The sequence below is a fragment of the Lasioglossum baleicum genome, chromosome 17, assembly GCF_051020765.1.
Source record: "Lasioglossum baleicum chromosome 17, iyLasBale1, whole genome shotgun sequence".
Classification (NCBI taxonomy): Eukaryota; Metazoa; Arthropoda; class Insecta; order Hymenoptera; family Halictidae; genus Lasioglossum; species Lasioglossum baleicum.
In genome coordinates, this window is record NC_134945.1 from 3,191,361 (window position 1) to 3,203,474 (window position 12,114).

Genomic DNA, 12,114 nt, shown 5'->3' on the forward strand with positions numbered 1-12,114 from the left:
TTTTTTTTAGCTTTTTACATTAGAGACAGAAAGCGAGAGAGCGGGAGAGAGAGAGAGCGAGAGAGAGAGAGAGAGCGGGAATAATCCATCATACTATGTGCGCGAGCGGCGAATCCGCGAGGCGCTGCAGGGCTTGATGAGCGAAGCGAGCAGTAGGCGGGCGGGGGGGGAGCCCCCTAGTAAATAATAAATAAATATAAACAATAATTTGAAAATGTATGAATTATAATTTATCCTTTAATTATAATGCAATATAAAGGCAAAGTGTTAATGAACTTTTTAAAAATATCTAGTATTTATAGGTATAATTATAATGTACTATTTTTTCTTTAGGTTCTGATTAATATTTTATTCCCATAAATGCAATATATAAGTATTATTATTTAATAATTGTATAATATTTGTTGTATAATAATTGTTATTTCTGCTACATACTACATACACATGCTTATTGAACGAATTATTCGATATCGTTAATGAGTGAATGTATTCGATAGTAAATCTTATAAAATCTATTCAAAATTCCCGCTGTTAAAATTCAACCAATAGCTCGATAGTTTATAAATTCAGTCGACCGAACGTTGCTTCGACAATCAATCTTTCTCCAGCATTCTGTCTGATCACTGAGCGATTTTCCCTGTAAATAGGCTCATTGCATCACTATCTCACCTGTAAATATACATCACCTCACCCCCCATACCATTCACCCTGTACTATCATCCAAAAGTAAGCTCCTAGTTTTATAAGGCGTTTTTCGGGAGCAATATAAGTGCAAGTTAAAATAAATACGGCTGTGAACCGAATTTTTATATTACTGTGATATCTAGTAATTAATACGAGGAGTTCAGATAAACTGCTCCTCGACGTACAAAACCGTCACAAGTAGACCTCTAATGTGCCTTTACATTAGTAATAATTAGAAATTTATTTAGCAATAAGATACTTTTCGTTTATTTTTTTAGTATTCAACCATTGTCAAACATTCTTATGCCTGAAATAAACAATTTTTAAACAGCAAAACAACAACTGAGCGATTTTCCAAAGCGATTTTAATAATTTAATTTAACGTAATATTTTATATTTAATTGTATTATTCGTAGTGTATTACTTTATTTACTATATTGTATTTTCTATTATATGTATTATACAGGGTGTCCCAAAATTCGTGAAAATCCCGAAAGGGGGTGGTTCCTGAGACCATTCTAAGAGACATTTTCCTTTGCACCAATGTCAACTGCGACTTTGTTTAGGAGTTATTAACGAAAAACACGGACCAATCAGAGCGCGCCCTGGCCCGGCGCGCCGCGCCGCGCCGGCAAGCGAGTGTCGGTGGTACGCCGCGACATCGCAACGAACAAGAGTTTCTCGATAATGTGAACCCTCTCCGATTTCGATGAGATTTGGATATGTTGTCAAGACCATGATTCTGAACAACATTTCTCTTTAGACTTTTTGGCGATCGGCTTTAGTTTACGAGATAAGTAACTTGTAATTGTAAATCGATCGATGTAGTATCTGAACTATCTCCTCTCTGATTTCGATGAGCTTTGGATACGTTGTCAAGACCATGATTCTGAACAACATTTCTCTTTAGACTTTTTGGCGATCGGCTTTAGTTTACGAGATAAGTAACTTGTAATTGTAAATCGATCGATGTAGTATCTGAACTATCTCCTCTCTGATTTCGATGAGCTTTGGATACGTTGTCAAGACCATGATTCTGAACAACATTTCTCTTTAGACTTTTTGGCGATCGGCTTTAGTTTACGAGATAATCGTAAAAAAGAGAAGAAGCAGAAACTGATTGAATTAGAAACTCACGTATTCAACCGTAAATCCATTTGCAGCTTCGAAATGTGTGTCACTGGGTCACTCGGTGACGAACTGCACAGATGTCTTCAGGTATACGGCAGTACCGAAAGTCAAGGGACGTACGGCCAGGTCGACGAACTGCACAGCCGGTGGTAGAAGGCCTATGGATGCGCGGTCAAGTCGACGCTTCAGAATTTCACTTTCACTTTCGAATCGATAAATAATTCGTACGTTTATTTCACATAGATGCCTTGAAATTTTTCCACACTCACAATCACTGTTCACATTTGTCAACACATAGTTATGCACTAATAATAATTGTCATATCCCTTGTACAGCTGCACAAATCACAACAATCAGGTAATGCAATCACTAGACTGCGGATTCCATGCGTTTGTAGCAAACATGAGTAGGTGCATTTTAAGACAGTAGAGAGATTAAAATAATTTCAAAACACCATAGTATTATTTTCAACTTCTTAAAATGATCACAGTGAGAATCAAATATCTGTCTTGCTCCTGTCCCTTGTAATAGCGGCAGCCAACATTCATTTTGCATAAAGATCCGTAGTCTAGTGATTAGTTTAAATATTACTATCAAAAACACAGCTAATAGGAACCGTTAGCTTTGAATTGACAAGTCTTTGGAGATGTGCTCTCTACCGCGGCTCGAACGACACTGATTTTCCGCAAGATTTTTCTAAAGAATTTAGGATGGGCATTTAGAGTGTCGAAATTCGAAATACACGCTGTAGCACGAAAACGACGGGATGGTTCGACGAAAAACAGGATGCGAGAAGGACCGCTGTAAGATTTATGGCAACCACATGTTTAGTTTTTCCTGCAGATTGGTACGCAGAGTCGATGGGTAACCGTTTGAAAACGTCGTCTGTCCTTCTTTTAGAAAGTTTCTTAAGGAAGGTATAGGACAATAGGGATGCTACGCTGACCTGACATTTTTACCCCTCGCTGGGTAAAAGGACGGATGCTTTTTCTGTTTTCGAACAGTTACCCATCGACTCTGCGTAAGGTTCAGATAGTTCAGATAGTACATCGATCGATTTACAATTACAAGTTACTTATCTCGTAAACTAAAGCCGATCGCCAAAAAGTCTAAAGAGAAATGTTGTTCAGAATCATGGTCTTGACAACATATCCAAATCTCATCGAAATCGGAGAGGGTTCACATTATCGAGAAACTCTTGTTCGTTGCGATGTCGCGGCGTACCACCGACACTCGCTTGCCGGCGCGGCGCGGCGCGCCGGGCCAGGGCGCGCTCTGATTGGTCCGTGTTTTTCGTTAATAACTCCTAAACAAAGTCGCAGTTGACATTGGTGCAAAGGAAAATGTCTCTTAGAATGGTCTCAGGAACCACCCCCTTTCGGGATTTTCACGAATTTTGGGACACCCTGTATATTACCATTCCTATAGTGTAGTTGTATTATTCGTAGTGTAGTTCTAATATTCGTAGTGTTTTACTTGATTTTTTCTCTTTAATATTATTATAGAATTAGGTATTTAGAATTAGTTATTAAGTTAGAATTAAGTTTCAACAGCGTTAAAGTGTAGAGTTTAAATTGTATAGTGTTTTAGTGTATAGTGATAGTTCTTGTGACAGTTTTCTTTTTTACAGTTTTATAGTTTTATATTTTGTTGTTGTTATTGTCGTATTGTTAGTTTGTTGAATTAAATTTCTTAAAATCATTATGGAACGTAAGCGAGGGCAGACAGTTCATAGTGAGGCACGTAACGTAATTCGAACAATTACGGAGAAATGCGATACAGAGGCAAAGATGAATAGTCTCCTTCATCCTTTGTCACAGGCTACTGTTCGTGCTGCCGACTATGCTGGAGTTTCGACAGTCACAATTAAGAGAATACGGAAAGAAAGTTCCTCCTGTGAGGAAGGCGAATTTTTAAAGTCTCCAGGGAAAAAACGTCCAAAAAGTGATATGCATAAGTTCCATTGTTCAAACGAAGAACAACAAATAATACGGGACATTATTCACGAATTTTATACTGTTAAAAAAGTATTACCGACGAGTTCAAGATTGTTAACCGCAATTCGTGAAAAAATAGATTTTCCTTGGGGAAGACATACACTATATAGATTATTACACCGTATGGGTTACAAATGGAAGAAAAGTAATCCCATTTGAAAAATATTAATTGAAAAGCCAAATATTGTAGCTTGGAGAACGAAATATTTGGAAACAATTAGAGCATACAGAAATGCCAATAGAAATATTATTTATATAGATGAAACGTGGGTGGACAACACGATGTGTGCCTCCAAGTGTTGGCAAAGTGAAGACACTTTAGGAATTTTAAAAAATGCAAGCTCGTCACACAGATACATCATCGTGCATGCAGGTGGAAGAAATGGATTTGTTGAAGGAGCTGGATTAATTTTTAAAGCTCGCACATCAACGGGCGATTACCACGGTCAAATGAATGCCGTCAATTTTGAGAAATGGTTGACAGAAAAATTACTGCCAAACATACCACAAAATTCAGTTATAGTTATGGACAACGCGCCGTACCACACAGTATCAGTCAACAAACCACCTTCCAAATATGGAACAAAACAAACAATGATAGAATGGTTGCAGACAAATAATATTGAATATGAAGAAAATTGGAGGAAATGCAAGTTATTTGAATTGATTGAAGCAAAGAAATCATCAGAAAAAATATTTAAAGCTGACCAATTTATAAGATCGAAAGGACACGATGTATTAAGGTTGCCACCTTATAATTGTGATATGAACCCAATAGAATTAGCTTGGGCTAAAATGAAACGGACGATAAGAGAACACAACGTTTCTACGTTGACTGCTGACCAGCTCTTACAGCTAACAAACCAAGCATTGCAAGAAATTACGCCGAGTGACTGGGAGGGATATTGTTCCCATGTTATAAACACCGAAGAAAAATATTGGCAGAAGGATGCAGAAATGGAAGATGCCATGGACAACATTTTACGAGAAAATCGGATACCAGAAACGAATTTTTCAACTGATACCGAAACCGATTCCTCCAATGACGAGGATGTATAAAGTAAGAAAGCAAGAAACTTATTGTTTATAATTATAAATACATATATGTATAGACACTTCAATGACTTCCGTTTCCGGTTGTGTGAGAGATTGTGGTAGGTAACTAGCTGTGCGTGATTTTGGTGTGTTAGAGTGGAGTGGAAAGAAGTGCGAGTGCTGAAAACTGCTGAGAGGGGTTAGGAGGACTAGGGATAGGTGGGAGAGAAAGGGACAAGGGTGTGGGAGTGAGAGAAAAAGCAATAGGAAAGGGATAAGTGTACGGAGAGAGTAGGTTAGGTTTGCGCGGAGATAGACAGGTGGGCGCGGGAAAAGAGAGTAGGAGGAAGGTGGCGCGATCTGGAGAGAGAAAAGTAAAATAGGTGACAGGTAGAGTAAGAAGCGGGAACTTTTGAAAAGAAGTAAGAGGGAAAAAGTTAAAAGTGTAGGAAAATGGGCGAGAGAAGAGGGGTAGAAAAGGGGATAGAGAGGGAGGAAGCGAAGGGTAGATTGGGGATGATTATGAGGGATGGTAATATAGAGCGGTGGTTCAGCTCTGAAAGTGTGGACTACGTGGGGAGGAAAAGGGGGTTTGAGAACGTAGAGGAAGGGGGGGAGGATGTTAACGCAATTTTTAAAAAAAGCGATAATACAAGGAGGTCTCCGCAAAAAGATAACAGGGGTGAGGGAGGGAATTATAAAGAAATGGAAGAAATGTTTAGAGGGTTAATGGGGGAGGTGAGGAGGATGAGGGATGAGATGAGGGGGGAAAGGGAGGAAGGGAAACTGTTAATAGATGAATGGAGGAGGGAAAGGGAAAAATGGAGGGAAGAGAGGAGGGAGGAAGAACTAAATAGGGAAAGGATGAGGAATTGGTTAGAAAGCTTAGAGGGAAGGGTAGTAAAGGTAGAGGGGAGAATAGAGGAGCTAGTGAGGGAGGAGGGGGAAGGGGGCAGGAGGGAAAAAGCAGATATGAGAATAGATTGTATAGAGGGAAAATTGGGAAAAGTGGAGGAATGGATAGGGGAAAAGGAAAGGGGGGAAAAGAGGCGGGGGAGTTTGGGGCAAGGGGAGAAATAAATATAGATGAGAATAGGAAAAGATTAAGGTTATTAGAAATTAAGCAGGACAAGAGGGATAGAGAGGAGAAGAAGAATAATATAGTAATAAGGAGGATAAAGGTGGAGGGTAGTGACATAAAAGTAGAGGTTAGAAGACTGTGGGAAAAGATGGAGTTGAAAGAAGAGGGGATTAATGAAATTAGGAAGATAGGGAAAGTAGGTAAAGACGGGAGGGGAATGGTTCTGGTGAAGTTGTCAAGTAGGGAAACTAAAAGAAGGGTAATGGAGGGAAAGAAAAAGCTTAGGGGGCAAGAGGAAAGGGTAGAGGACGATTTAACAGAAGAGGAGAGGAGGGCAAGGTGGAAAATTGAAAGGGCAGCTGAGAAAGAAAGGAGGGAGGGAAAAAATGTTCAGATAGGATACATGAAGTTATGGGTAAATGGGAAGGTGAAAAGGTGGGATGAGATTGAGGAAAAATTGATAGAGGGGCAGGGAAACGAATAGGGAAGGAATCAGGGGAGGGTGGGGATAAGCGGAAGAGGGAAGGGTATAAGATTAGTTTCTGGAATGTGGCAGGGCTGTTAAATAAAAATAAGGATTTTTGGAAAGGGATTGAAGATTGGGATGTAGTTTTTTTTATGGAGACGTGGCTGGAAGAGAAGGGGTGGGATAAAATCAGGGATAGGCTCCCAAAAGGGTATGTGTGGGAGGCTCAATGGGCAAAAAGGGAGGAAAAGAAGGGAAGGGCAAAAGGGGGTATGGTAGTAGGTGTGAGGAAGGAATTAGAAATAGAAGGGGGGGACAAAAAAGGAAGAGAGGAGATTATGTCGGTGAAGGTGAAGTTAGAGGGGGGCTGGTGGAGGGTGGTGGGGGTATATGTAAATGGGGATTTAGACAAGAAGCTAGATGAGATGGGGGAATGGGTAGAGGCTAGAGAAAAAGGGGTAAGGGTGATTGTAGGGGGGGATTTTAATGCAAGAACGGGAAGGGAAGGGGGAGAGGTCTTAGAAGAAGGAGGGGGGAGAGGGTTAAGAAGTTCTAAGGACATAATAGTTAATGGGGATGGGAGGAGACTGTGTAACTACATAGGAGAAAGGGGGTGGGGAATTATGAACGGGAATATAAAGGGGGATGAGGAAGGGGAGTGGACGTACGTAGGGGCGAGAGGGAACTCGGTGATTGATTACGTGCTGGGGAATGAGGATACAAGGGAAGGTGTGGGAAAGGTAGAGATTGGGGATAAGATAGACTCAGATCATATGCCCGTAATAGTATGGGTAAAGGGGGAGATGGGAGGGAAAAAAGGGAGGAAGGGTGGAGGGAAAAGAAGAACGGTGGGGAGGTGGTCGGAAGAAGCAGGGGAGGAATTTAGGGAAAAATTTGCAGCTAGAGCAAGTGGAGGGGATGGGTCGCAGGAAGACTGGGAAGGGCTGAAAGGGAAAATAATGGAAGTTATAGGGGAAATGGGGAAAAATGAAAAAATAAAGAGAAAAGGATGGTGGGATGAGGAATGTAGAGTAGGAAAAAAGTTAGCGAGGGAGGAGTTAAGAATGTGGAGAAAGGAAGGAGGGGATGGATTAGCCTTTTGGGAGAAGAAAAGGGAATACCAGAAATTGTGCGAGGAGAGGAAGAAAAAAGAGAGGGAAAAATGGGAAAAAGAAGTAGAGGGGATAAAAACGGAGAGTCAGGTGTGGAAGGTTGTAAATAGGGAAAGAAAAAGAAGATCGAGGATAGACGAAAGAATAAGGATGGAAGAGTGGGAACAATATTTTAGGGATTTGCTGGGAGGGGTAGAAGGGAGGGTGGGAAAGTTAGGAAAAAGTAGAAGAGAGGGGGATGGAGAGAAAGATTTAGAATTAGGGGAAATCATAAGGGTGGTAAAAGGGCTGAAGGATGGGAAAGCGGCGGGTGGAGACGGGATTCCAAATGAGATATGGAAGCATGGGGGATCCGAAGTGCAGGAGGAGCTATGGAGGATCTGCAATAGGGTGTGGAGGGGAGGGGGTTGGCCGGACGATTGGGCGGAGGGGGTGGTGGTGCCAATCGCAAAGAAAGGGGATAGTAGAAAGGTGGGAAACTATAGAGGAGTAACATTGACGCAGACAGCATATAAGATTTACGCGGCAGTATTAGCGGAGAGGGTGAGGGAGGAAGTGGAGAGGAAGGGGCTGTTGCCGGCATGCCAAACAGGATTTAGAAAAGGCCTAGGGTGTATAGATAACATCTATGTGTTAAACTATCTTATAAACAGGCAGGTGAGGAGGAAAGAAAGGAGGATAGTAATTATGTTTGTAGATCTGAAGGCGGCGTTTGACTCGGTAGACAGGGAAGTATTATTAGAAGCGATGAGGAAAAGGGGAGTGAGGGAAGGGCTAGTGGAAAGATCTGAGGAGGTGCTGAGAGAAACAAAAAGTAAATTAAGAGTGGGGAAAGAAGAAGGGGAATGTTTCTGGACAGAAAGAGGGGTTAGGCAGGGCTGCCCACTAAGCCCCTTGTTATTCACATTAATGCTGGCGGATATAGATGAGGAGCTTGAGAGGGGAGGTTGGGGAGGGGTCAAAGTGGGGGGAAGAAAGATTCGTACGCTATCATATGCAGACGATATAGCCATGTTAGCAGAGGAGGAGGACGGGATGAGGGGAATGATGGGGGTATTAGAAAGGTACCTAGAGGGGAAAAAGCTACAGCTTAACGCGGACAAGTCAAAGGTGATGAGGTGTAGGGTGGGAGGGGGGAGATGGAAGAAGGTTTCATGGAGGTGGAAAGGGAAGGTAATTGAGGAAGTAGGGGAGTAGAATTATTTAGGGTACACGATCACGAGGGATGGGGGGCAGAAGGCGCATGTACAGGATAGACTAAGAAAGGGGGCGGCGGTTATGGGACAGGTCTGGGGGATAGGGAAGAGGAAGTTTGGTAAAGATTGGGGTAGAAGAGTGTGGCTGTTTGACAAACTGGTATGGTCGGTAGTTAGCTACGGAGTAGAAATATGGGGTTGGAAAGAGAGAGAAGGAATAGAGAAGCTACAGGAAAGGTATTTGAAATGGGTTTTAGGGGTAGGTAGGTTTACGCCAGGATATATGGTTAGGGAAGAGTTACAAAGGGAATTGTTGAGGGGGAGGGCTGGGTTAAGGGCATGGGGGTATGAGAAGAAGTTAGGGGAGGGTAAAAGGGGGGGAGTTAGCACGGTTATGTTGGGAAGAGATAAGGAGAAGGGATGGGAGGGGAGGGATAAGGAATGGGTGGGAAAGGGAGAGAGAGGAATTTATGTAGGATTTCCCTATTTTATATTATTTCGGTGGCGATCGAGTTAGCTAATCGATCTACGCGGGCGGGGAAGCAATAAAAGGATCGACTCTTACGATAACTGTTTAATAATATAATGAAGAAATAAAAAAGGTAGAACAAAGATTCAATGACAACTTTACAAGGCGACGACCGGCGAGAGACCGCCGTTCTCGCTTCTTCCACGCCTTTTTCAACCGTCTTCGCCTATCGTTTGTTTCGATAAACGGCAGGCGAATTCATCTGTTAAACTTTTTCGTGGAACGCGCGTTCCGCTTGCTTTCGGCGGGACGCGCGTTTCGCCTGTTTCTCGCGGGACGCGCGTTTCGCTTGTTTCTCGCGAGAATTTACACCTCCCACACTCGGCCATCCTGCAAATCTTCGGACCCCGAAGATGTACCCAGATACGGCTTCATATAATCGGCCGCGGTCGACGTTATTCTCGGCCCTTCAGTTTCGCCAATTCGCACGACTTCGTATCGATCATTCCGTTTAACTTTTACAACTTTGTACGGCCCTAAAAATTTCGGTTTAATTTTTAGTCCAGTTCCAAACTGCGTCCTTTGGATCGCTACTAAATCCCCTTCTTTATATTTAATCGCTTCTTTACATTTTCGGTTATGGCCGCGACGATTTTCCTCCTGAATCTTAACAATATTTTCGGTTGCCGCGCGCCTCAAACTATCACGGTTCGCATCGAACATCTCAACTGTTTCTTGTTCGATAAGTGAAAGAATTCTCACATCCTCTTTTTGTCGCATCTTGACACCAAAAAGTATCTCGAATGGAGTCATACCCACCGCGCGCTGAAAACTGCTATTTAAACATCGTTGCAACCGGTCGACGTGTTTGTACCAATGGTCGGGGTTATCTAGCGAGAGTTTTGTCAACACCGGAATAATGGTACGGTTAACGCGCTCAACTTGTCCATTCGCGCGTGGTACACCCGTTGTAGTCGTAAGATGTTCGATGGACTCCGACGCACAATACTCTTTGAAATCTTTCGCAGTAAACGCGGTTCCCTTATCAGAAATAATACGCTTCGGGTTTCCGAAAATTTTTTGTTGCGCGACCAACCTACTTAGTACTTCCGCTGTATTTGTCGTCTTCGTTGGGTAAATCCATACAAATTTAGCAAAAGCATCTACTACGACTAATATATACTTATAATTTTTACTCGTCGATACCATCGGGCCTTGGTGGTCGATATGATACGTGCACAACGGCGTATCTCCTTTGGGAATGGGGGAAAGCATCCCTTCCTTCTTACCTTTTTTCTTTTCGGCTAATATACACGGCACGCAACAGCTGATTACTCTTTCTACTCGCTCGCTTAAATTCGGAATATAAAATTCTTCCTTAATTCGCTCTAGAACTTTCTTCACTCCAAAATGTCCATTCTCATGCACTCTTCGAATAGTATCTACAAACATACTCGCTGGTAGCACCACAACAGTTTTATCACCGTATCTCTTTAACAATAAATCATGTTCCATTAAATAGTCCTCGTACGCTTCCCTTTCCAATACCTGTTTTATGGCCCGAATGCGTTCATCTTCGTTTTGTGTTTTCCGAATAATTTCGCGCATCTTATCTTCCACGATAAACACCGGATACCTACTTAGCGCATCAACGTGTTTCAGACGTTCACCCGATCGGTGTTCGATTTTATAATGGAATTCTTCGAGAGTCAACGCCCATCTCGCAACTCGCGGACACAAATCTTTTTTATACAGAGTCTTTTGCACCGCTTGGCAATCAGTAATTATTGTGAAATCTAATCCTAATAGGTACACCCGAAACTTCTGCACTGCTCTTACTATCGCTAACAATTCTAATTCATACGAGCTGTACTTTCTTTCTGCATCTGTAGTTTTTTTGCTCATATAATGAACGGGATGGAACACCTTTCCGTCGCACGCTTTTTGCAGTAAAACTGCCCCGTATCCGTCTGAACTAGCATCGGTGTGTAATTCTGTCATAGCTGTGGGCTGAAAAATACGTAACACCGGCTTACAACATAACGCGGTTTTTAACGCGATAAACGCCCGTTTTTGCTCTACGTCGAACCGAAATTTGACACCGTCTTTTAGTAAATCTGATAATGGATACGCTATCTTTGCATAATTTTCTATAAACTTTCGGAAATATCCTGTAAGTCCGAGGAAACTCTGTACGTCTTTTTTCTTAGTTGGCTCCGGAAAAGCCTGTACCGCTTTAACTTTATTCGGTGACGGGCCGACATGACCGTTCGTAATAGTATGACCCAAAAATTCAACTTCTCGCTGGAGGAATCTACATTTTTTCCAATTTATCCATAAACCATTTTTTTCTGCGACATTTAACGTGATTTTCAAATTTTCAAACGCGTGCTCATCGGTTGTGCCCGGCACAATCAGATCGTCCATATAGGTTATGACTGTTTTGTTTGTAACTAGTTCGCTGAAAATATTGTCGATAAATCGGAGGAAACTGGTAGGACTGTTACATAAGCCGAAAGGGGTTCTGATAAACTCGTATTGCCCGTCGGGCGTTACAAACGACGTGTACTTTCTGCTTTCTTCGACGACGGGGACATGAAAAAATCCATTCTTTAAGTCAAGTACTGAAAAAACTCGCGCGCCCGATAAAGAATCGATGCAGTCCTCGATCAGAGGCATAGGAAATCTATCTTTAATAATTTTCTTATTTAATTCGCGATAGTCTATACATACGCGGTACGAGTTGTCTTTTTTCGGTACGATAACAACGGGACTAGCATATTCGCTACAACTTTTCCTAATTATTCCTTCTTGCAACCATTCGCGTATTTGTTGATTTAATATTTCCTTTTCCTTAAAAGCTAAACGCCTGGGACGCAGTCGGACTGGATTTTTGTCTACAACCGTAATTCGAGTTTCGATCGCTGTTGTTATATTTTTAAC